Consider the following 26,298-nt stretch of genomic DNA (forward strand, 5'->3'; position numbering starts at 1 on the left):
TGGTAAAATGACACATTTAAATAAAATGGAGTCAATTATAACAATCCTGACTTCAAAAAGTTATCTAAAATCCTGCTTATACTTGAAATTTAAAATTCAGGAAGTTTTCTTTTGTGCTCTGTTAATTCTGCTGAAAATAAAAGCATCTTGATATCAAGCTTTCTCAATAGGCACACAAACTTTGTTTAAACATGATCCATTAAATCCAATTCATTTGTTATCCTTTTAATACTTTATTTCTCATTTTTAACTTATGACAGTACAGCAACAGATGGCAATTGACAAGTGGTCACAGCATTAGACACAACACAACCAGGACACCACCCCAACCCCCCAAACAAGAAGAAAAAATCACATGTAACAAACTGAATATAAATGACTTGCACTTGAGAGAAGAAAGTTAAGGAAAAAAAAAACAGACATTGGACAACAGGTGTAATCACCAGCTCATAAATATGTGTGGCTTGAAGCTGCTGGGAAAGACGGTTTCTCAACATATTTAATAAAAGGAATCCATGTGCCTTCCAAGTGAACCCTTCAGAGTAAATCTCAGCTTCTCAACTGGTATGACGTAATACCCTGCCTGGTTAGAGGTACGTCAAACAGTTCTATAAACTGTTTAGGATGCATTGTTGTCTTTCAAATACATGAATACACTTTAAATACAGAGGTCAAAAAGTTACCCTGTAAATAACATGACCAGAACATATGGCTCATTGTCGCAGGAGATAGGGCCGCTATCATCAGAGATGGAGAATATTCTCGATGGTTTAGGTTTAGTGAGATAAAGATGCTGAAATAGTTTGAACTGTAGTAGGCAGTGGGGGATACAAATAGACAGGAATAAACGCAACTATACTGAGATCCCAGATGTTGTCGGCTATAGTCATGTCAAGGTCTTGTTCCCAGGCAGCGTCTGTCTGAAATCCAATTTGTTGTATTTTTTTCATATTTTGCCTTTCAACATGTAAATTTCAGTCATGATTTTGATAATCACATGCATGCACATGTTTGCATGGTAATGCATCTGTTCGCCAAACTGTTGCAGACGGCCTGTGCAGCACCGGGGTTTAATCATTTCCTGAGGGCAGCTGCTGTGTAAACACCAGTAGTCCTGTCATTATACAGGAGGAGTGTGGGACTGCTTACATGTGTGTGTATGTATGTATGTATGTATATGTGTGTGTGGGTGTGTGTGTGTTTCTGAGTGAGTCTCTGAGTGTGTTTTCATTCATTCATCTATAAACGTGAGCTCATATTTAGCTTAAGTGTTAACAGTCACACAACAGGGATTTCAGTGCTGTCCAAGAGAGACAGAGTAGTCTGCTAGAGATGAAAATGTGTGTCAGTGTGTGTGTGTGTGTGTGTGTGTGTGTGTGTGTGTGTATGTGTGTGTGTGTGTGTGTGTGTGTGTGTGTGTGTGTGTGTGTGCGTGTGTGTGCATGAGTGGGTGTGTGTGCTAACTACTCTGCGGAACATTAAACACTAACGCCAGTCATTCTTTTGTCTGCTCAGCCCTTTTCCACATTAAAACTGTCCCGCCTCGTACTGCTGCACATAAGCAGTGAATAACGGTGATCATCTGCATATGCACACACACGTACTTACAAACAGGCACGTAACTCTCTCAAACACATGTCAACACATCACATTAAACGTCCAAGAGCAGAACGAAGCATCCAGAAACAAATTGTATGAAAAAAGCGGAAAAACAACCAAATGGAAACAGACGCAAATGAACAAAAACACAGAGCAAACAGCAAAGACTTACTGTATCTCTGCAAAGACTCATCTGACTGCTGCTGAGGGGAGAATGGTAAGTGAAAACCTCATGCTTGCTTCACGGCACTCCTCTCTTCTCGGTAACTCCCTCCGTCACTGCCCCCTCCCTACTCCCTCCTTTTTTCCTTTGCCTTCACCCTCCCCTGCCTCTTTTCCTTCCTCCTCCTCTTCCTCCTTCCCTCCCTGTCCTCCACTCCCTTGCTCCTTCTCTCTTTGCCTTCTTCCCTCTTGGCAGAGAGCAACTGTATTCAGATACACCAGACTCCATATATGGCAGCACAGCTAAACATGTCACACATAATTTATCCACAGCAGGCTGCGAGTTCACCTTTCACAGCTCGCACTTGGATCGTATGCAAAGAAGGGGGGCAACGGAGGGGGAACTTAACTCAAGCAAACTTCTACTGTCAACAGCCACGTTCCCACAATTTCACACTGCGTGAGTCTGTGAGTGTGTATGTTAACAAATGCTGACAACCCGCCCCTTAAAAATGCAAGCAGGGAGCAAAATGCAGTTCACCTGCAATGTTCTATCCCCTCCCTCTCTCTTTTTTTTCCTTCACCATCTGTATCTGCAGGCAGTAAATCTCATACAGATGCTGTTTGTGAGACCTGTCCACCTGCAACCACCTCCCCCCCCCCCCCACTCCCTCCCTATGCTCTCCATATCTGCGCTGCTACCTTTAGAACACATGACTGACAGGAAAAGATAGAGGAGGAAAACACACTGGAAGACAAAAAAAGGTATTAAAAAAAGGTCAAAGAGAGGCAGGAAAAGAGAAGAAGAGAAGTTAAATTGTTTTTTTTAGTGATTGGAAGAGGGTGATGCAGCAAAAGACAGTGTGAGAAGTGTGAAATGAAAATAACATGTCAACAAAGAAGCAGAAGCATGGAGTTGCTGCTGAGAGATCAAGTGCGATTCCCTCTGATGATGTGTCAGGTTTTGCACAATCGATGGCTTTAAAAATATATGCCTGCTGACCTCTCCACTTCCTCCTCTACGCTCTCTCTCTCTCTCTCTCTCTCTTTGAGTATTTTCATCTGACAGCTTTTATACTGTACTTGAGAAAAAAAAAAGAGAAATTCAGCATGTGGATTGCAGTTGTTGAAGAAAAAAAGAAAAGCAGGGAATGGAGAGAGACAGAGAGATTGAGAATTATAATAGCTGCACTTGAGTAGCGGTGCTAGCTGGTATAGCTTTTTCCTCCTCCACCACCACAGCTTCAGTCCACTCACAGGACAGCAAGAGTCACAGCTCTTGTTGCTATGGTGTCTAACTCCATCAAACACGTCAGGTGCATGTGTGTGTGTCTGTGTGAGCATTTGTGTGACTTGCGTGGTGTTGTGTGTTTGCGGAGGTGTGTGTATATGTCGGGTGGGTGTTACCAAGTGACTCAGAGCCACATCACTGACTTGTGGCTTCAATATATCAGGGTGCTTGGAATTTATTACTGTATTGGCTTGTTTGTGTGTGTGTGTGTGTGTGTGTGTGTGTGTGTGTGTGTGTGTGTGTGTGTGTGCGTGTGCGCGTGAGTGTGTGTGTACTTGTGTAAGTAAAAAAGGTGTTGATTGAACAGCAGCCTGCAGCCTGCCCTTAGAAGCCCCTGTGATGGATCTGTGCTGCTCTAAGTGTTAATGTTTTGCTCCATCTACTATAAATATTTATCCATTCATTCATAAAGTGAAAGCAACGTAACACAGATGCCGGAATTATTCATATGGATTCTGTATTTGGCAAGTCACTGGCATGCCCAAAAGAGGCCCTGCAGTGGTCGTTCACAATTAAGTGGCATTGGGTTCAGGATATTCTAAGAGGTAGGTCAAGGCAGGGCATACAAGGTACAATTGTAGACATTATTTGGTGGACTGGGTGAATTTTTTTCGACGCACAACCAAAGCTCACCAATTATGTGCTCACACCTCATAGCCTGACTGTCAAGCATGGCTTGAGGGCGCCCCTGACTGTACATGTTAAATCAGGATGGAGCAATTGCCATTAATGTTTTCTTTAAAAACTCCCACAGACGGAAGTTTAATTCAAATGTATGTGAATTTTAACTTCAACTTTCAACATTATTGCCCCCAAGGGGAAATGTGCTTAGCAGCCGGGTATAACCATAAAATGTAGAACATAGGGACTTAGACGCAGTTTAAAATACACATTAAAATACATTAATACAAGAATAGATTTAGGACAAAGTAAAACCATACTTTAAAACTATCACCAGACATCAGCTGTGAAGCGTTATCTCATGTGCACGACTCGAATTCAAACACCGTCGGAAATACTCTCGCTCTCTCACACACACATAGACACAAACACACACACACACACACACACACACACACACACACACACACACACACACACACACAGCATCACCAACAAAAACAAGCTAACAAGCAAGCTAAACCATAGCAAACACTCCCTGGCAATTGAAGGTCCGACGCTATTTCTCTCCAACTTTTCTCTCATTCATGTTTTCTTTTTGTTGTGATTGGGGAAGGCCCATCAATCAGGCATGCTCGCTGTTGCTTTGGTGCTTCTAAACCGTGTCTGTCATTTCACAAAGCACAATCAGGATGAAAGCCCTGAAATGTATTTGACCAGTCTGGAGCAAATGATGACATCAAAGCATCAACAACGATTGCCGATAGTTCTTATAACAGGGCAAAACAAAAGAAACAATATTGTTTCCAATGTGAGCCTGAAGTCAAAGTTGATACCGATAGTCACCTGATATGCTGATATCGGCCGATATTATCGGCTGGTCGATTTATCAGTCGGACTCTAGTGATAAGTGAGTGATTGCAGACACAGCCAAAATACTGATATGGGAACCTCTAGGCTGCAAAAGCATGAATGTAACTGACATGAAAAGTAAAAAGTCATTTAATATTATTTTATCAAGTATTATATGGTATTCAAGTATGTGATTTTTTTTATTTTTTAACATTGCCCCCCGGCCCCTGTAGTGGAGTTGTTTTAAAATGTATTGTAAAGATTGAATTCACTGCTTGACAGTACAATTTATTTTAATGGTAGTTTTCAGGTTTTCAAATAAGAATATGTGAAGCACTTGTTTCCCCTGAGACATTGTGAATTAGAGGTGCAAAGAAGTATAAAATAAGAAGTACTTCCACATTAAACCTGAGAACAAGTACTTGAGCAAATACACTTAGCAACAGCAGGATTTTAGTCTACAGGGAGAAACGAAGTGATGAAGACACAAGATGCAGGGAAAGTGGTTTTGGACTTGCAGATAATTGCTGCAATTGCAGATAATTTAATGCACACTAAGGTTCCTGCTCAGCGCTCTGCTGATGGCTGTGTACCGAGGAAAGAACTGAAATGACTTTAAAGGCAATGCTTTCTAAACAAGTGTCCCTCACATTCTTGCTCGTTCTGATCATCAGACCCTTGCCACAGATCCATGAACATGTGTCCTTTGTGGTCTAGATCATTAAAGGCAGAAAAGAAGAAAAGAAAATGTTGAGAAAAAGAACAAAGGCAGGAGGAGTTAAAGTTGGACACGTAGATTTGGATCCATATATCATCTGTGATCCATGCTGCTAAGAAAAGCCAGAGCTGGACCGAGAGCAAAAGAATATCTGCTAAGGAACCTCAAGGAATGGAAAATCCAGCAGGTTGACCCGGAGTGAGTCTGAGAGGTTTTCAACTCTCATAACAGACCTCTTATCTATTGTTAGGTTTAAAGATCGAATCATCAAACAAATAACTAAATACAATCTCAGTCTTTGAACAACTCTGTGACCTTGCAGAGATTTTCTGCATCTTTCTCTTTAGTCTGCCTATAGTACTTATTTCTGGTACCGCCATACTCTTGGGCCCTGAGATGTGACCTCAGCGGAAAATGTGGGAATCCATCAACAAAGAGCTCTTTAGCAGACCAGTGTTGGAATATATGAATGAGCATTGTTCAAAAACCTCCAAAACTCTGAAAGTCACCACTGAAACAGCTGTGGTGTGTTATGGTATGACCACTGTTGTTCCTGAGCTTAGAATTAAAGAAAGACAAACGTAGCTTCTGCTTTTCCTTTTTCCCACTCACAATATTTGATTTCTTCATTTTGGAATCACTGAAAACTCACACTTTCATGAATGCCCAGAAGGCTACAGTACACAGACACATACATATTCTGTTTAATCAGGCAGCTCTGAGACTCTTGAACACCGACGCTGATTATTACAGAATAGAGGCAGAGGTATAGATACTACTGTCACATAGATGTCTGGTAGATAATTCTATCAGACGCCAACACAGACAGTGAAGCAGGGACTCTTAATGAAAGGAACTGTAATGAAAAAAGAGGAGCCTCTCCATTTTGAGCTTTGACAGGTGGATTTCTGCAGGGGGAGAGCAGATGGGAGCAGAGCTAAATGGAAACAAAATATTCAAAAGATTTGTTTCAGTCTGATCTGCATTACAGCTGGGTTTTCTTTTTTCTATTTATTTCCCAACACTGCAAAAGCTCTTTTCTTAGTTGGTTTCAGTGTTGAGCTTAAAAAGCTTCCCACGTCCAAAATACAGGATATGAAAATGTGCAAGATGCACAAATTAAGGAATTGCTTTTCAATGTTCTGTGGGATAGTGTCGTATAAATAAAATAAGCTTGAGCTTAATGAAAAGCTGGATTATCAACTCATGCTTTCATATTTTCTTCAGGGATATCTAAGCAGGATTTAAATTCAAACATGTCCTTTAGGAATAAAGATTTCATTAAGAAATAATTTTAGGAAATCAATTATTTAAAGTTTTTTTGCTCCCTCTCAGCTCTCATGTGATCGTCTGTTGTTTGATATGACAGTGCTGACACATGAGTTCATGAAGGCGTCCTTATGGGTGAAAGGCTGAACTTTCCCTTTTGAGCCCTGTGGTAATAAAGTTGAAGAGTCCCTGCCCTGCAATCGTGCTGTCTGTGTCTCTGGCGTAACTGATACGGTCACAAGCTTCAGTGACCGTTAAACCACAGGATGACCAGTATTGGAGAAGCCACGCTTTTTCTTGCAAATCAGCTCACACTGGTGTCACGTTGAACAACATATACAAACCTCAAAAGAGGCTTTGCACAATGAAGCATTTGTGGTATCATGGGACAAACTGCTGTATATTACAATAAGCTTTTGATACTTAATCCACCATGGCAGTGATTAGTGATTGTCTCCATTAAAGAGTGTGACTTACATCACATCATTGGGACTAGTTGTTTCACACTGGGTACATTGGGCTTACATTTTAAATAACATGGTTTGTAATATGCATATGAGACTAAATAATGCAACATAAACTGGATGTTTGCAGTTAAATCTTTTAAAACCAAACAGATGACTTGAAATCATTTTGCTTTTAATGATTCATTTTTGAATTCTTCAACATATGCTGCATAGTAGTTCAGTGCACTAAACACAAAAAACTGTGCCCTTATGAAGAAGGACAAAGTGGAAACTGTGGAAAACCATAACACAAGGTATCTTTTCCTAGAAGTTACATTGTGTTAACCAGCACTTGTGTTATAAAAGTACATGCAAAACCTCTCCAGCATAATGCAAATCAACTACAGTTAGACAGTATCTGCAAGAAGAAAAAACATGCCCAAAAAAACCCTGAAGACGTAAACTAACCCATGCTCCACATGCAGCTATTTTAAAATCTCTTTCAAACATTGGAACTCAAATATTTTCAAGTAAGGAGAAATTCAGAACAGCAACAGGCAGGGAAGTTGTCAGAATCATAACATGTCAAATATTTATAACAGCCTGTCGTCTCGACGGAGCCACTCTCCCGTCTCGTCCTCTCAGGAGGCACAAACAGACAGATAAACAGATCATGTTGTAAACCCAGAAGTGGTCCACACGGTCAGAGGAAAAGCTGTCTTACCTGCCTGCTTGTCCGTGTGTTTCTCCTGCACTCAGTCTTGGCTTTTGAGTGTGTGTGCTCACACACAACCCCTCCGAACAGGAACTGATGAATCTGCACGACTTCAGCCCTGCAGCGTGCAGTGCATTATGGGGTTTCGGTCTCTCTCTCTCTCTCTCTCTCTCTCTCTCTCTCTCTCTCTCTCTCTCTCTCTCTCTCTCTCTCTCTCTGTTGGCACGGTGTTAGAGGGGGATGTCCTCGCCTCCTGTCTGGATAGAGGAGGGTGAGCTCACACGCGCTCTGTCCATACACACACATGCACACAATGCAGAAGAAGCCTCATGATGACAACCGCCGCGGCTCTGGTTGCCCTGGAAACAGCATCCCTCCACCCCTCCTCTCTCGGCCTTGCTCTTGTAGCTCTCTCTCTCTATCTCTCTCTCCCTCAGCATATTCTGTTTAAATAGTGCAATAGAGTGGAAGAAAAAGAAAAAGGTTGCTTGCATCTACTTCCTCTATTTACTTTGAGCGTATTACACAACAATGTGGAGAGACTCTTGTGGTCATGTGATCACTAACTGTTGCTTCTGCCTACTGAGATAAAGAGAGGGTGGTGTGGACTAAGAAGTAAAAGAGAGGGGGACGGATACTGTTTTTTTGTGTGTATGCACATGCATCTGTGTGTTTGTGTATGTGTGTGGGAGGGGGTCGTTGCTGTTCCTGTTCCTGTTTTTGATTTCTTTCTGTTTCACCATTGCTCCAGCCAGAGTCCTGCAGCCCTTTGATAACACATTTCAGTCACATTACCAACAAGGGAAGTACAGCTGGACTGACCTATGAAATACATGGCTCATGTGCACAGATGCATGAAAGCAGACAGATACACAGACAGGCCTACTGACTGTGCCCACTGGTTTAATTATTACAATTTTCATCATGATTCACCTTCCTAGAGGTAGGGCTGAACTGTAATTTAGTGGGATGATTCAGAATGATAATAGGAGCTCCATGGGTTATCAAGAGAGGGCGGGCTTGACAGACAGAAAAATAAAAGGAGAGACAGAGGGAGGGAAAGGGAGATAGAGGAAGAGGTCATTTAAAGAAGAGAGAACCGTGGTGAGGAAGAAAAGGCGGCAAGGCCTCCTCTCCACTGAGTAGGTGGAGATAGGCTGTGACTGTCCTTCAGACGGTGTAAATGAGAGGTTCACAGCTGAGACCTTCAGCCTATCACACTGGTAACCCCTACTGCTCAATCTTCCAACATCTAGTTTACCCTTTTCACTCTCATGCAGCTGTCTCTTCCTCACTGTTTCACACCTTCCCCATTTTGCACCAACTCCTCTTTGACAGAAAAAAAACATGTACCTAACATGTCCATGATGTGATCATAATACCATTGGAGTGCGAATTAACCTAAATTGTCAGACCAGATAAGAAAAAGAAACCACAACTCCCACATTTCTGTCCTCTTGTCTTGCTACTGTAGTAGCCATAGGAACAGGCAGGAACTTGGATTCAGTGAACATTGATTGTTGAATTTCTTGCGAGCATGATTTAATCAGTGAGCTTGGATGGGGCCAGCGAGGTGGCAGAGGAACGTATAGACAAGGTTTGATTCAATAGATACTTGTCAGTGTGACTGTGTTAGGATACATAGGCTTGTTTGTCCATGTAGGTTTTATTCATACTAGCAGCTTAGCAGCTAACTTCATTCTTAAGGGTTAAAGCTGAATATTGGTGAGAATCTGGCAATATGGTAAGTTTCATGATACCGGGCTAACAACTGAATAGAAGAAAATATTAAGTCTTTTTATGGGTCTGTGTTCAATGTATGCAGGCTTTCATTATGTGCTCACATGGGTTCATCCGAATTGTCCCTCCTATCTCCTTTCACTATCCACTTTACCTTAAGCCCGGGGAAAACGTCATGAGGTTAAGGAAAGATGTTAGGAGAATTCATAAAGGACTTAGGGAAAGGTGATCGCGTTGCTCTGACAATCCGACCGCATTTTCCACTAAGTGTCGTAATTAAATGCGACGGGCTGGCGGAGGTTAATGACGTGGGTCTGCCGTGGTGAAACTACAATGTTCTGAAAATGGACTACAAAAAGCGCATCTAAAAAACTTTCCCCTGTGCCTTCTTACCGGTGAAATAATCCTGATTACCACAAGGTTGGGATTGAAATGAAAGCAATATAGACTACCAGGCTACGAGTAACAAAAGTGAAACCATCACCTTCCTGTCCACTCATAAATCAACATCAACATAAATATGATTGTATGAAATTAATTGTTAAATTTATGCAAGATTGACATAATGTTTTAAGCATATAAATGTACAACTGCACCTAGCATCCTTAAGTGAATGAAATACGTTGAATAAAACATCATCTGGCTAAAAATGTCTCTTATCTTTTTATCCCTTACATGGTCTGTGTCACTTTATGATCATCGTTCATTTCCGTGCATGGTCAGATGCGCGACTCGCTTTAAATGTTGCGGCCGAAAGGAATTGTGGGTTGGCATATGTCATCTCCTTTGGTAAAGGATGGTCCAGTATATCCTATGCTAAAGGATGTTATAAAGGAAGCATTGACCCACCTTTCCTTAGCTTTTAGAGAATTCGAACGGCTCTTATCAAAGCCGCCACTTAAATGCTTCCAGTTCATTTCACTCAGTTAGGAACCTTCCTGAGCAAAAATTACAATTCGAATGCACCCATATGTCTCAAGTCTATGGGTGCGTTCGAATTGTCCCTCCTATCTCCTTTCACTATCCACTTTACCTTAACCCCGGAAGCACTTAAGTGGCGGCCATGACAAGAGCCGTTCGAATTCTCTAAAAGTTAAGGAAAGGTGGGTCAATGCTTCCTTTATAACCTCCTTTAGCATAGGATACACTGGACCATCCTTTACAAAAGGAGATGAGATATGCCGCCCCACAATTCCTTGCGGCCGCAACATTTAAAGCGAGTCGCGCATCCGACCGTTCACAGAAATGAACGATGATCGTAAAGTGACACAGATGATGTTTTATTCATCATATTTAATTCACTTAAGAATGCTGTGCAGTTGTACATTTGTATGCTTAAAATATATGTGTAGGTTATATCTTGCAGAAATGTAACAATTCATTTCATACAATCATATTTATGTTGATGTTGACTTATGAGTGGACAGGAAGGTGATGGTTTCACTTTTGTTACTCGTAGCCTGGTAGCCTATATTGCTTTTATTTCAATCCCAACTTTGTGGTAATTAGGATTATTTCACTGGTAAGAAGGCACATGGGAAAGTTTTTTAGATGCGTTTTTTGTAGTCCATTTTCGGAACATTGTAGTTTCACCACGGCAGACCCACGTCATTAACCTCCGCCAGCCCGCCGCATTTAATTACGACACCTAGTGGAAAATGCGGTCGGATTGTCAGAGCAACGAGATCGCCTTTCTCTAAGTCCTTTATGAATTCTCCTAACATCTTTTCTTGACCTCATGACGTTTTCGCGGGGTTAAGGTAAAGTGGATAGTAAAAGGAGATAGGAGGGACAATTCGAACGCACCCTTTGTTTGACTTGTTATGAGTCAAATTAAGGAATATAGATTAAAGCATTGCCACCTAGTGTTTGGAGGTGTAACGACACAAAATTTTAACCACTGAATAGCCGGACAACTTTTCAGAAAAAAACAGAATAAAAACAGTAATTTTGAGAATTGGAACAGTATCAAAAACATATTGAATTGTATCACTACTTGTATACTAACCTTCAGGTCTGTGGTCACTAAGGAAGTGTCAGCTGTGTTTGGAAGAAGCATTGTTCTGATAAGATGGCATTTTTCACAGAACACTCATGTTCTTCGTGTAATGAAGGGTCCTTGAGATAGAGGAACTCTGAATAACCAGCTCATATTTGAAAGCCAGGGTGATTAGTTCGTTCTCTCAGACTATAATGGCAACAGCAGGTGTCCACAGGCTATGTGTGCCACATATTCATTAGAGACATTAACACTAACTATGCATGCACACACACACACACACACACACACAGACACATTGCACATTGCTCAATGTTCATTGCAACTATTCATTAACAACAATGCTGCTCCCCTTAAACGCAATGACCATTGATTAGGCTTGTGGAAGTGCTGGTGTAATTATTACTGCCCTCAGACTTCTGCTTCCCCGGGTTCAGATTTTTCAAAGCACACCTTTCCTGAAGGAACTGTGCCTCTTTCTGACTCTGCATTGAAAGTGTAAAGCTTCAACTATGACTAAATTTATTATTGATAACATCATTATCAACAATATTGTAATTAGCCAAATATAATAATAATGGCTGTTAGCGTAAACGTGTTAATTTTATTGCAGTGCACATGCTTTTTTGTCCCTTTAGGCGCACCATAGTTAAGCCACCACACAGACAGCAGCATCTTTCTGTAGGCGCGGTGATGGAAAAAAACTACACCTCTGAGTCTTTGAATGACTAATTTCACATAAAAAAAACTCCTAGACGGCTCAGATGACAAGTTAAAAGATAAATCTACCTCCTGACATCAAATATTTCACTTGTTATCAAGTTCCTAATTTTTTTTCGAAATGAATGCAGGGTTTCTTTTCAAACAGGAAGCAAAGTGCTCTTAGCTTAGGACATTACAAAAATACAAAATAAAATCAACAATTGAATTTCAGTGATGAATTGCATTTAAAAAATTTAATCATTTGACCGTCCTAATAATAATCAATCAATCATATTGTGTCTTTTTTTTCAAAGAAAAATATCAATCATTTTCTGGTTTCAGCTTCTAAAGATTTTGAGCTTTCTTTCTTTGAATCAAACAAAAGACCCATTTTATTATCTAACATTTTATTGACTGAATCATTTATCAATCAATAGTAAATTACAGATAACAGATCAATTAAAACAAAAGTAAACACATGGAAGACTTACTTGTGTTATTGCTGTCCCTATGCTTCATCACAGGCTTGAGCCAGTTTCACATTAACAAGGCTCTTGAGTTGCATGTTTTTGGGAGCTAAGATTAAACATAAGTCTTAACAAATAATCAAATTTAATAACATAGCAATCATCGGAAAAAAAAAAATTCTAATAGAACTTACCACCCTAGTATGGAGACCTTAAGGACGTTCTTTCAACCAGTATTTTTTTTCCTCATTATGTCAAAGATATGCTATTCTATAGTTTCTTTCTAAATCAAATCTCTCGTCTGATCCTCCATCTTTATTCTCTGCACAACCCGTTGCCTTAAGCAATCGGCTGCTCTTGTAAAGGTCAAAGCAGGTATTGCGGTCAGAGATCAACAAGTTTGAACTTTGTGCGATAAAGCCACATAAACAAGTGCATACGTATCAGCTGCTTTTCATATTGATTCTTCTTCTTTGACATCAATCAGGAAGCAGAATATCCAGTGACAAGTAGGAGTTTGAATATTTAACGTGTCCTTCGCTGGACAAGGTGCAATTAGAACATTTGTGAGGGATGATTTGCTTGGCTGTCAATGTTGCATCAGTTGTGGGAGTTGAAGGAGAATACGACTATAAGGTCGAAATACATACTGCTGCAGTGTATATCCTTATTATTCTGTTGATGATTGCATACATGAAGATAGGCTTTAGTTTAAGTATGGCCTGTAATATCATTCATTATCATAGCACAGTTCTTAAGGATTGCTGAAGCAAATACAACATGACAAATATCTGCCATTGAGCATCTATTGCATCAATGCAGTTCCAACCCCTATTTAAAGACTGCCTCTTATCTGTAGACAACAGAACTGCAAATATAAGAGCTTGAGTTCAACAGGGTTTCATAAAAGCAAAGCAAGATAATATTTACCCATGTATATTTAAAGATAAATTCCCTTATTGCTATCTGAGAGACAGAGGGGGGTGAGGAGGGGTTCCTTGTCTGTCCCTGTTATAATCAGTCTGTTCCTGCCGAGAGAGACTCACACCAAACAGAATGGGTAAGTGTTGAATTCTTTTAAATGTTTTTTCACATTCAGAAGTTCAGCCCAGCTATATATAGGCAGCTGTAGAGTTATATTACTTTTTCAGGCTTTCCTCTATACTGTTTTAAGTCACCAAAGACATAGAATATACTGATCAACAAATTGTGAGTGAACACCCAACAGAGTGTGCTGGGCCACCATACAGTATGTTTCACTGAGTAGCTTGATCAATGGCTTTTTATTTCTCAAAGGAAACCATTTGGTCAACAAAAGTGGAAACAGGGTCCTGGGTTATGTTGGTCACTCTTCCAACCCACAGGCTATTGTCCCACAAGAAAAAACACATTTCGGACCAATGGTAACCTTTGAAGGTTTTAAGTGTAGCCAGCTGTTGTTCAAATAAGCGAAAATCCAGGCTAACACTTCCTCTACCATGGATTGGTCATTGTCTGTAGTTTAGCTGGCAATGTATAAGACACAGGCATGGATAAGGGGTTTGAAGCGATGTCTACAACCTCAATTTTATGTGCACTAATATGCAGATACTTGTTTACAGAGATTAGTAAATGGAAGTAAAAGCGTCAGCAGGTAATAGCCAGTGGGTTCCAGGATTGCATTGCTGCTGATGCGCACTGTTGCTCTACAAAATAACTGTCTTCGTGCACACAGCCTAGATCATCCTACTCTGACAACAAAAAGAAACAAGACCGCTTTCATGCTTAATTAAAGAATACTTTGCCTCTGTACAATGTCTGTCAGGAACTGACAAGGTCCAAAACCTTGACAGCAAGACAGAGTTCAGACCAGAAGGCAGAGCTGCAGTCTTACACGCTTCTCTGCGCCTCCCTTAGATCTGTCTCCCAATCACTATAGCTGTAATTCTGAATCGAACTGTAGTTATACTATAGGTACTGTGTCTGTCCCCCGGTCCAGACCCGTTTTTATAAGTCATCTAAACGGCGTAAATCGTCAAAATCTCATTAGAATCAAAACTACGAATATGATTTTGCAAAAAAATCAGAAGATTCACTGCAGACTTTTGAACATTAGATCCTTAGCATCCAAATCTCTTTTAGTGAATGATCTGATATCAGATCAGCATATTGATTTACTTTTTTTGACTGAAACCTGGCTGTGTCAAGATGAATTTGTTAGTTTGAATGAATCCACTCCTCCCAGTCATTTTTGTACTCATATACCTCGAGACACCGGACGAGGTGGTGGAGTAGCAGCTATTTTTAATTCTGGTCTTCTAGTTAACCCTCGACCAAAGCTGAATTTTTCTTCTTTTGAAAGCCTTGTTCTTAGTTTTTCACATCCAGTCTCAAGAACCTTTCAGCCAGTTCTAGTTGTTATAGTTTACCTCCTGGCCCATATTCTGAGTTTCTATCTGAATTTGCAGAATTTTTATCTGATTTAGTCCTTAGCAGTGATAGAATAATTGTTGTAGGTGACTTCGATATCCATGTGGATGTCGATAATGATAGCCTGAGCACAGCTTTCATGTCACTATTAGACTCTATTGGTTTCACCCAGGTGGTAAATGAACCTAACCCTGGCATTGAAATCCATAACCTTACACTTTTCCTAGAAAATCCTCTTCTAGCAGACCATTTTCTTATTACATTCGACTTTGTCCTGCCAGAATTACCTCTGCCTGGAAGAGGTGTGCTCTCTAGAAGTTTGTCTGATAGTGCTGTGGCTAGATTTAAGGAAGCTATTTCAGCTGCTTTTGATTCAGTACCGTGTTTCAACCCAGTTGGAAACTCTTATGATAGCTTTAGTTCCTCTCAGCTAGATCAGTTTGTTGATAGTGCAGTGGATTCGCTGAGAGTTACTCTTGATTCGATTGCTCCCCTGGAACGGAGGGTTGTCAAGCGGTGGAGAGTGGCTCCATGGTTCAACTCAGAAACCCGTACTCTAAAACAATCGTCGCGGAATGTTGAAAGAATATGGCGCTTTATCAAAACGGTAGAATCTTGTTTTTTCTGGCAGGATAGTCATAGAAGATATATGAAGGCTTTACATCACGCTCGAGCTGCCTACTACTCCTCTCTAATCGAGGAAAACAAAGGCAATCCTAGATACCTTTTCAGCACTGTAGCCAGGCTGACAGAGAGTCATGGCTCCATAGAGCCTTGTATTCCTCTAGCCCTCAGCAGTAATGATTTCCTGAACTTTTTCAACAACAAAATTCTAGACATCAGAGACAAAATTGGTAACCTCCTGCCCTTACCTGGTGCGGATACGTTTGATACGGCAGAGACAGTTCCAGGACCAGATATTAGTCTCGACTGTTTTTCTCTAATCGACCTTTCAGAGCTACATTCCATTTTTTCTGCGTCGAAACCGTCAACCTGTCTTTTGGACCCAATCCCAACCAAGCTGTTTAAGGAAGTCTTTCCCTTAGTTAGCAACTCTATATTAGTTAAGATCAATTCGTCTTTACTGGCAGGCTATGTACCACAGGCATTTAAAGTAGCGGTAATCAAACCTCTACTTAAAAAGCCTACTCTAGATTCAGGAACTCTTGCTAACTATAGGCCTGTTAGGTGGGGGTTGTTTCTGTTTGTATAAATCCAATGAAGAAATCGTGAAACAGACTGGAGATTATAACACCATTTAATCGGCCGAGGTCAGACAACTTCATCAAACAAGATATGCTTCCAAATCACTTGACTGACAAAGTGCTGACAAAGTAACAGTGTTCACAGTGCTGCTTATATTCTGTCAAAAAGGTGCAACCCACAAATTCCTTTCCATTTGGGTGCATCACCATAAAACAATAAAGATGACATGACACTGATTTGTATACGTAACAGATGTAGATTCTCTGTCTAGCAAACAGTTGTTGACAACATATAGTTGGCTCCTATCCAAACATAGATCTGCTACTACTTAGGTGCTTCACCCATATAAGGTTACAGCTTCAGACACCTAAAGGTAGGAGTGCTAACAGGTGGTAGACAGACTTGAATAATACATTTTACAAAGTTACCAAGATGAATGAATTTCATGAAAATTCGTACTAACAAGGCCTATATCCAACCTTCCTTTTATCTTGAAGATCCTGGAGAAGGTGGTAGCTAATCAGCTGTGTGGCTTTCTCCATGACAGTTTATTTGAGGAGTTTCAGTCAGGATTTAGAGTCCACCATAGCACTGAGACTGCACTAGTTAAAGTTACAAACGATCTACTTCTAGCTTCAGACAGGGGACTTCTCTCTGTGCTCGTCTTGTTAGATCTTAGTGCTGCTTTTGACACCATTGACCATCGGATCCTGTTGTACAGACTGGAGCATTTGCTTGGAATTACAGGGACTGCTTTAAGTTGGTTTGAATCCTACTTATCAGACCGATCTCAATTTGTATATGTTAATGATGAGTCCTCTATGCACACTAAAGTTTGCCATGGAGTCCCACAAGGTTCAGTGCTTGGACCAATTCTCTTTACATTATATTTGCTTCCTCTGGGAAATATTATGAGGAAACACTCCATACAGTTTCATTGTTATGCAGATGATACTCAGCTCTATGTATCAATGAAGCCCGATGGCACCAGTCAGTTATGTCAGCTAGAAACGTGCCTTAAGGACGTTAGGACCTGGATGACCAGACATTTTTTGCTACTTAACTCAGACAAGACTGAAGTTATTGTGCTAGGCCCTAAGAACATCAGAGAGACTTTTTCTAGTGATTTGACTGTCCTTAGTGACATCAGCCTGGCATCTAACACCACTGTTAGGAATCTAGGAGTTCTATTTGATCAAGATATGTCCTTTAGCTCTCACATCAGGCAAGTTTCAAGAACAGCCTATTTTCACCTTCGTAATATATCCAAGATCAGGAATATCCTGTCGCAAAATTATGCAGAAAAACTAGTTCATGCATTTGTTACCTCCAGATTGGATTATTGTAACTCTCTTTTGTCAGGGTGCTCTGGCAAGTCTCTCCTCAACTGGTCCAGAACGCTGCAGCTCGTGTACTGACCAGAACCAGGAAAAGGGACCACATTACTCCTGTCTTGGCTTCTCTGCACTGGCTCCCTATACAGTCTAGAATAGAATTCAAGATCCTTCTTCTCACTTACAAAGCTCTAAATGGCCAGGCACCATCTTATCTTAAGGAGGCCTGCTGGTGGTACCTACAGTCTCTAAGTGTACTATGGGGGGTAAAGCCTTCAGTTATTGGGCTCCTCTCCTCTGGAATCGTCTTCCAGCCGGGGTCCAGGAGGCAGACACAGTCTGTATTTTTAAGAATAGACTTAAAAATGTCCTTTTTGATAAATCTTATAGTTAGTGCTGGTGTAGACCAGCTCTTAGTTATGCTGCTATAGGCTTAGACTACCGGGGGAACTGGCACCTTGAGCTCCTCTCTCTCTCTCTCTCTCTCTCTGTGCATATACAGTACATCATATTACTGCATGTATCTATCTGTAAATCTCAGTCACTAACCACCTACTTTCCTGAGAGCTCTTGAGCTCTCTTAGGCTCCTCAAGATCGTTGGTTGACGGCCTGCCAGAACTGGTAATACTGGTGGCCACTTTAGATAAATGGCTCTGCCATCAGTGTGCTCATGTGTTTTATGTCATTGCTCTCATGTTCAACCATTCTATAGTAGTTATAAACCCAAAAAATCCTACCAATCATAGTTTGTTTTTCGGTAACACTTTACAATAAGGTACAGACATTTTCCATTGTTAGTGGGAAACGAAAGGGAAACTAACTGCTAGGTAACCACTAAGTAATGGGTATATATGGTAAAAATAATTTGGATAGTTAGTGGGAAAATGAATGGGAAACTAACCACTAGGTAAATACTATAGGCACTAAGTCATGGGTAGATACTGAGTACTTCCTCATCACATGTTATAGAGTCGTTAATGATTAGTTAGTGGGAAACGAATGGGAAACTAACTACTTGGTAACCATTAGGTGACGACTAAATAACCACTAGGTAACCACTAAGTAACCATTAGGTAACCACTAAGTAACCACTAGGTAAGAACTAAGTAACCACTAGGGAACCACTAAGTTACCTCTAAGTAACCACTAGGGAACTACTAAGTAACCTCTAAGTAACCACTAGGTAACCACTAAGTTACCACTAAGTAACCACTAGGTAACCACTAGGTAACCACTAAGTAACGACTAAGTAACCACTAGTGGTTACATGCAGTGTTAAAGCAGCTTTGAGTAGTCCAGAAGATTAAAAACATCTCAGTGAGTTTTATTTGGTGACAAATGTACATTCTTAGCAGCTACATTCTCTACAGATCTGATCATAAAAAAAAAGTTGCCATTGCCAACAAATATTCAATGTTTTTGAGACAGAATTTCCTCAAGTCCAGTTCCCAGATGGCCCCTGTATTTCTTCTTGTTCTGCCTTTATTTCCCTCTCCACACTCCAGCTGCAGTCTGAAGGTTGTTTTTTTCTAAACACAATCTAAACATTGACAGTGATTGTACCATCCTGCATTGCTATGAGGCTAGGAAGAAGCTTTGGCCTGTGTGTAAACACGTGGAACCACACAACACTGTTAGCTACAAGCAAGAAGAGTATGTGAAATATTAATTCAGAAAAGTAACCATTCATAGGAGATCGTGGTCAATATTTGCTTGAATTTAAAGTTTTTTCTATCCAATGTGCTAACCAACATTTTGCTTTGCTCTTGTGTCCTGCACCTCAGTGCTGCCACAGATGAATGCCTCTCCAGTGTTGGGACAATAATGTGAACAGTTGAAAATTGTTGGCTAGAAGGAAATTCCTTTAACGCCACTCAAACAGAATGATGCAATGTAGCTGCAACCTTGTCTGTTTATAACAGTGTTGCTGGGCTGCAGAATACAACGTATACTGTATGCTTAACCAGCATGTTTTAAAGATGCAGTTTTTTAACTAATGCAGAGAGAAGAGCTCTTTATGCTGACTGTGGGAATAAAGAATACACATTCTATTACATTTGTCTTTGAAAAAACAAATATTGAAATCCACTTGACATTTAAATCTACTGCAGGTCAGGCTCTGTATGTGGGAGAGATGTTGACATTGCTGTTAACATAGGTCACCCTAGGGTTTGATCCAAGTACCTGACCCTGCCTGAAGAGAGTCAGAAATCAGAGAAACAACACACAAATGCAACACAAAGCCCAAAGACATATGCATACATATGAAACAGGGTGGGAGTGAACAAAAATCTCAGCATTGCCCTTGGTTACGGGCTCAGTAAATATTCATAAGGACGTTCTCAGGACTCATTGCAACTAACAGAAAGATGTGCAAATGTACGAGACGGAGGGGAATGGTACAGGGAGATAATGATTATTGGAGAGCGTTGGAGAAACACAACAGATGCTAAGAAAGAGGCAGAAGTGCGAAGAATAACAGTGGAAAAACAAACCAATTGTTGTACTACGGGTGAAACAGAAGTTCAATGTTTTGGTCCAACATATTTCAATAATTTGAGACACTAATTGGCAATCATAAATGCTGACTTAAGCATTACCAAAGCTAAAATACACTGCTTGTGTGGAAATTAATAGTTCATTAGAGATGCATGAACAAAACTATCAAAGAACATTATGCAACATTACTGGATTACCATATTTCAGAGGGTTGAATATGATATTACATAGAAACAGATTCAAAGTTAACTTAGCCACAGTGTATTTGTCTTGTAAGAATTTTGATGGGGAATATCAAAGTACTTCGATGCAGTGAGAAAACTTATGTAAAAAAAAGATAACCTGCAGCAGCCCCATTGCAATATGAAAATCGAGATCTTCTGTTTGATTGGACAAACAAACACCTGGTAAAATAATGCTGCCTGTGGTAAATGTGAGTCCTGATTACTTCTAGTATATTCAGCAGGCCAAGTATTTTCTTTGCCAAATGAGGTGAATAGTACTTAATGATTTAGAACAGTTATTTTTTCATAATTTCAAGTCAGACTATCTTCCCCTGAAGGCAAACACTCATCTTCAGCAGCACTCTTTTCAAGAGCCGATCGACCCAGAGGGCAAGCTGTGGGGAAATACTGTAGGGCAGAGCAGATCATGTCCAGTCTGTGCACCACACACACTGTAAACCTTGGCTTGTTTTTTTTCCGTGTGCTCTTTCAGCTCCCTTCTGCTCGACCTTTTGAGAGACACTCCACTATGTCTTTTACATGAGAAAACAAGATGCTGACCTATTGAAACTCTGCTCTGCTGTCAGTGTTGGATATTCAGAATGTTGTATTGTGTATAGCTTCTTTCAGGAGAGGTTGACTCTCGTTTTCTCTCCCTATTGATCTCAAGAAATGTACACTGTGTACAGTACGCCTGCTTTCTAATACAGATATCTCAACTGAGCTCAGTAATATCACTTACACTGACTGAAGGAGAACCAAAAGGTAAAGTTACACGATGTAAGAAGCAAAACATTTTGCATGATGTAATTTCATACAAAGTCAAAGCAAAGATGTTAATAGACATGTAGTTTGTACTTGAAGATAAATACACAATATTTCTATTACTTGTGATGCTGAGTTGTCAAAGCCTGCAGTGTGGAGATATCACTATTACAACATTATTGTCAAAGTGTTTCAATATTCATCTGTAACTTCCTGTTTTATTGCATTAATTGTGAGATAGCAAAATACAAAAAAAAAAACATCAAGTTGGCTAAGAATAGGGCCTAAAACTTGCTTTGCATTTGGTCTGAACACATTAAAAAGTGTCATACCATAGGAAGTGTCAAAAATAAAGCATTAAAGTATTCTGACAGTAACAATCTCTGCAGTGTCGTTTTTTGGGTTTTTTTTTTTTAAAGCCGCTGTGACGAGCTGTCAGTTTGTGTGGATTTTGGCACTCCATGAGAACAAGGTGGTACCTCACCTCTTTGGTGATTTTGTCCAGTACATGTGTTTGTTGTGTTTTTCGTGAGAATCTCTGTCGAGCAAATTTGTTTTAAAAAAAAGTCTGCTTAGGCAGCAAGCTGTTAAATCACTTTGTCCGACACCTACCTCTCGACAAATGTATCAGTCACTACTATAATAACAAACTATCTTCTAGATTTAGTTCATCTTCATGCTGATGGTCTGGTTTACAGCATTATTAATTTCAGTCTTTCTCATAACCAGAAAACACTCCTCATGTGAGCTTTAAATGGTGCTTCAACTTTTACTCCTTTTTGCTTGTCACACAATATTTCTAAAAGCGTTTCTGACACGAGACCACCAAACGGGATTAGCCCTCTGCTTCTGTATCAGATTTCAACTTTGGCCTTCCTAAAAAAAATAATCATGGAATCCATCTCTGCTTTAGCTAAAAATAAGTCTAAGAGGTGCTGGCCAGCTTAATAGACTAATTAACTCAAATCCCTGAAGTCCTGTAACAGCCAAATGAAATTAAAAAACAGCTCACACTACACTTTGTATTCGAGCCAGTGACGGTATTTTTTTTTTTTTTGTTGGTGTGCACTAGTCTGCATGAAAATCCCTTTTTCTGATCTCTCCTTTTCCCCTTCAAATACACATACAGACATGCAAATCTCTGTCACACATACACACCCCTGACGCACCAATTTTTCACTTTTCACGCTCTTTCCCCTTTTCCTTTTGAGACAGTAATCCCCAGCTGCAGCACTAATAGCATTAGCAGAGCATATCCAATCCCCTTAGAACCCCAACAGGGAGCTCAGACCTACACCGAGACAGACACTCTGGGGGACTACACTACCCATACTGCCTTAGGAAATCTGTGCATGTTGCTCAGCTCATTATTGATTTAAGTAAACTCAAACGAAGATTAAATAAAGAGAATAAAAGCATGCAGGTTATTATCAATATTATCAGAAGAGGGCTTTTAGCTTGAAAGACTACAACGACAAGATGCAAAAAGGTTTTACTATGAAACAGGTCGACCACAATGTTTTTTTTAATCTAATTTAACAGTCAACAGTTTCATTAGTGTAGTGAAAAAAAAATCATAAAACTGGTACAGACAAAAGAAAACAGGAAAAACTGCTGTGTCATACAAGAAAACCTTGCAGATAATTGCCCTGCACTGCTGGTAATAACAACGTGATCACTGCATTGATTACTTATCGACAGGGTATACAGCCTTCTACCTGAGCTAATTAGTACTGATGCAGAAAGACTCATTTAGTGTGAACTGCTTTGTATATAAACTACAACCATATTTACACAAAAATATATATTTTTAATGCAACATTTTCCTCTATTTGATATTGGCTAATTTGTCACCTCTTGAAGAAGCTTGCCATCCCCACTTTGTAAACCCCATAGGTTCTGAAGTACACTTTAATTAAAGAAACAGCTTGGCAACACTTGCTGGTTAACTGGAAAACTTGGCGCAGGCAGGAACCCTCATCAGAAGAATTCTTATTTGCTTATTTGTAACATGTACCATAAGGATAATAAGATACAGTATGTCTGCCAATCACTGTGTGTCACTTTGAGAGTACATGCAGTATACGCAAGACTGATATGATATATGAAAGACATACAAACATGCAAAGTTTAATGTGTTTTATATGATGAAAGCATTTGATACAATATGAACATATCATTTTAAATTGCAAATTCAACACTACAGCCACGTTTCCATGGAATTTGCTGTATGTTGATGAATTATTCATTTACACAGAGCAGACAAGCATTTGTATGTAAATAATGTTTTATCAGCCTACATGCATGTTGTATGTCCCTGCAAAGCTGATAGAAAAACAGGAAGACTTCACAGAGACAGACAGACAGACAGACAAACAGCTTTTTAAGGCAGAGCAATTCCCATCAAACCAGCAAAGGACTGGTCTTCCCTCATCCCGGCCCCCGATAATCAGTCTGCAAACCACAACCCGCGGAATAAGCTTTAAAGTAATCATTCTGTTATGCAGAGTCAATACTGTTTTTTTCCCCTCTTGCTGTGTGAGTTAGAGAGAGAAAACGATGTATACACAAGAAGGGAAGAAGGAAGCTACAAAGGGGTAAAGGAGAAGGGAAGAAAGCAGCAGTGGTGTGTCAGGCCTAAGAATGAGTTGTAAACTAATGAGTGCAGATGAAAGCTGACTGTCTGAGCTAACTCAATTCTTTGCTCTGCTAGTCGCACTTCTTAGCGTTATGATGTTTGCTCTATAGACTACTGATGTCACAGTGCAATGCTGAATTGCCTTTTTTTGGTAATGTGTTTTCCGCCTCTCGCATGTGCACAATGTTGAACTTGGCTTCGACCAAAAAGGGTCTGACATCACCCACACTGTGCAGCAGACATCCGTTTAAGACATGTTTACAGTGGTGAAACCGCCGGCATGCCTCTGTCCCGCTCATATAAACACAGAATGGAGCTGACCATGTGCACGCTTTTGCCTGTGTGCAGTGTTTACACAGAACAGATAGAGAAATATAACCAGAGCAGGAGGTAAGGCTGCAATCTGTGGGGCTGTGCTAAATACAGAACGGGACTGGAGCAACACAAGGGCAAGGATGTTCCTGGGAGGTCTTTGTACAGGGGATCAGAGAGTTTCGAGGGGGCAAGGTGTAGTGTGTACACAGAGGTGAGGAGGAATGTTGTAAAGCTGTTTGTAGAGTCAGCAGGCCAATGGAAAAGCTTAGAGGTTGGAGCTCTGCCAAAGCTGTGATGGGAAAAATGAAGAAAAGCAAGAAAACGGGGGAATGTGAATAAAATAAAGAATGGGCTCTATAAAGAGAAATCTAAAGGCGTGTTGTCCATTGAGCAGAGTTTTACACTCTCCATAAGAATGCTGTCTCAGGTTAACTAAATCTGGGACGCTCTCTTTAGAACTGAATCAGAGCCTGTCCTGCCCTACTGCACCATTTTTACCATCGCCACTGCAGAATGCATCTCCTTTTATCCCACATTCCAACCCCGGCACAGTTTCAGCAGATGGCCGTTCAACGTGAGTCTCGTTTTGCTCGAGGTTTCTGCCTCTTAAAAGCAGCTTTTCCGTGCCACTGTAACTTGGCTAAATGTTGCTTAGTGCTGCGCTCATGATGGATTTATGCTGGGTCTGTTTAGGCTAAGGTATTTTACACGGTCTTTGGTGAAGTGTCTAGAGATAACATATGTTATGAATCGGTGCTATATAAATAAAGAAGAAGAAGATTTACTTTATTGATCCCTGTGAGGGGAAATTTCAGTTTTTACACTCTGTAGTCATGCAACACACACATAGGCTGAAGTATATACATACATGCACACAAACAGGATCATATGGACATGCACTAATGGAGAGATGTCAGAGTGATGGAGCTGCCCACAGCGGGTGCTCCTGAGCTGATGGTGGGGAGGGGGTTTGGTACCTTGCTCAAGGGCACCTCGGCAGTGCTCAGAAGGTGATCTGGCACCTCTCCAGCTACCAGACCAACTTCCAAACTTGGTCCGCACGATTGATTGTTGACTGAATAAGTTTGTTCTCTTTGTTTCAGGTTACCGATTAGCAACACATCTGTCTTCACACATCGCAGTGGTCTATACCTGTGTGTGTGTGTGTGTGTGTGTGTGTGTGTGTGTGTGTGTGTGTGTGTGTGTGTGTGTGTGTGTGTGTGTGTGTGTGTTTGTTCTTCTTTTGAGGCAAAATAAAAAAAACAGCTTCTAAGCTTTTTGTCCTTTGTGTCTTTGGTAAAAAAAAGATTAAATCCTATAATCAGCTGACATGCAAAGATATAAGGTTTAGTCCGAAACAAGCCTCTGGAAATGTACGCTGTTCCAAACACATGAAATAGATGTCACAGAGGTTAATTCAGGAGTCAGAAAGACAATGTTTTCAGTGATGGCTTAGAAAAAGAAGTGACAGCAGATAGTAAGGGGAGGAGAGTAAGTGATGAGTGGAGTTGGTGGAGAAATAACTGTTGTATTGAAAAATATGCTAAACAGAGAGGCAGCTGTGGCTAAGAGGTAGAGTGGGTTGCCCTTCAGATTGCTCCTGAGGCAGAATGATTAGTTGAGCCGTTACCTTGCATGGCACTAAATGAATGTATGCTAGTCTGCCTGAAAGGATGTATTCTCACATACAGTGATCTGTGCCTCGAGTGGACAGAAGAAAAGCAATATAAGTGCATTCCTTTTTTCTATTTCTTTTCACAGACAATATACATGTTACAAAAATCAGAATCAGATTTATTGGCCAGGTATGCTTACACACACAAGGAATTTAACTTTGGTGAAAGAAATACATCTTCTCTGTCAGTCAATTGCAAATAATTCTACAATTTCAATTAAGATACTTATACTGAACAATTATAATGTGTACCATGTTCCTGATTTTTGGCAGTATTTTAGCAGGCTAACATACTGTTGGAAGAACACAAAAAGAACAGCTGAAGTTGATGAGAATGTCATGTTTCACAGTTATCTCATTTTCATATTCTGACCTCATTACGGCTAAGAGTTATAATTAAGTCAACCTAAGGAGACCATAAATGCATTTATGCAATGTTTTTGTGCAATCAATGCAGTTTAGGTTAGATATTTCACTTAAAACCATTATTCAAACATGCCAGTCTGTTCATAAATGCATGGTTAGGTGCCTTGTAGATATATTGGAGCATTGCCATCCCCTAATCCTTGCTGCAAATTTTGTATACATTTGCAAATATAAAAAGCTTAGGCATTAAATGTTGATACTTTTATCGAACAACAAAGAAGTGCT

General features: G+C 40.3%; 1 protein-coding gene across 7 annotated transcripts in view; it reads right to left on the reverse strand.

Moving 5' to 3' along the window:
- Positions 1–7,841, reverse strand: part of LOC109985772 (muscleblind-like protein 1) — a 66,755-nt gene extending 58,914 nt beyond the window's left edge. For 6 of the 7 annotated variants that reach the window (XM_065960079.1, XM_020636170.3, XM_065960078.1 and 3 more), the window contains exon 1: positions 7,683–7,841. The gene's annotated coding sequence lies outside the window, so the exon portion shown is untranslated. Of the gene's footprint in view, positions 1–1,771; positions 1,931–7,682 lie in introns of those variants that run through there. The other variant, XM_065960074.1, reaches the window with a different exon arrangement.
- Between the last annotated feature and the right edge of the window lie 18,457 nt (positions 7,842–26,298).

Source organism: Labrus bergylta, chromosome 11 (genome assembly GCF_963930695.1).
Source record: "Labrus bergylta chromosome 11, fLabBer1.1, whole genome shotgun sequence".
NCBI lineage: Eukaryota > Metazoa > Chordata > Actinopteri > Labriformes > Labridae > Labrus > Labrus bergylta.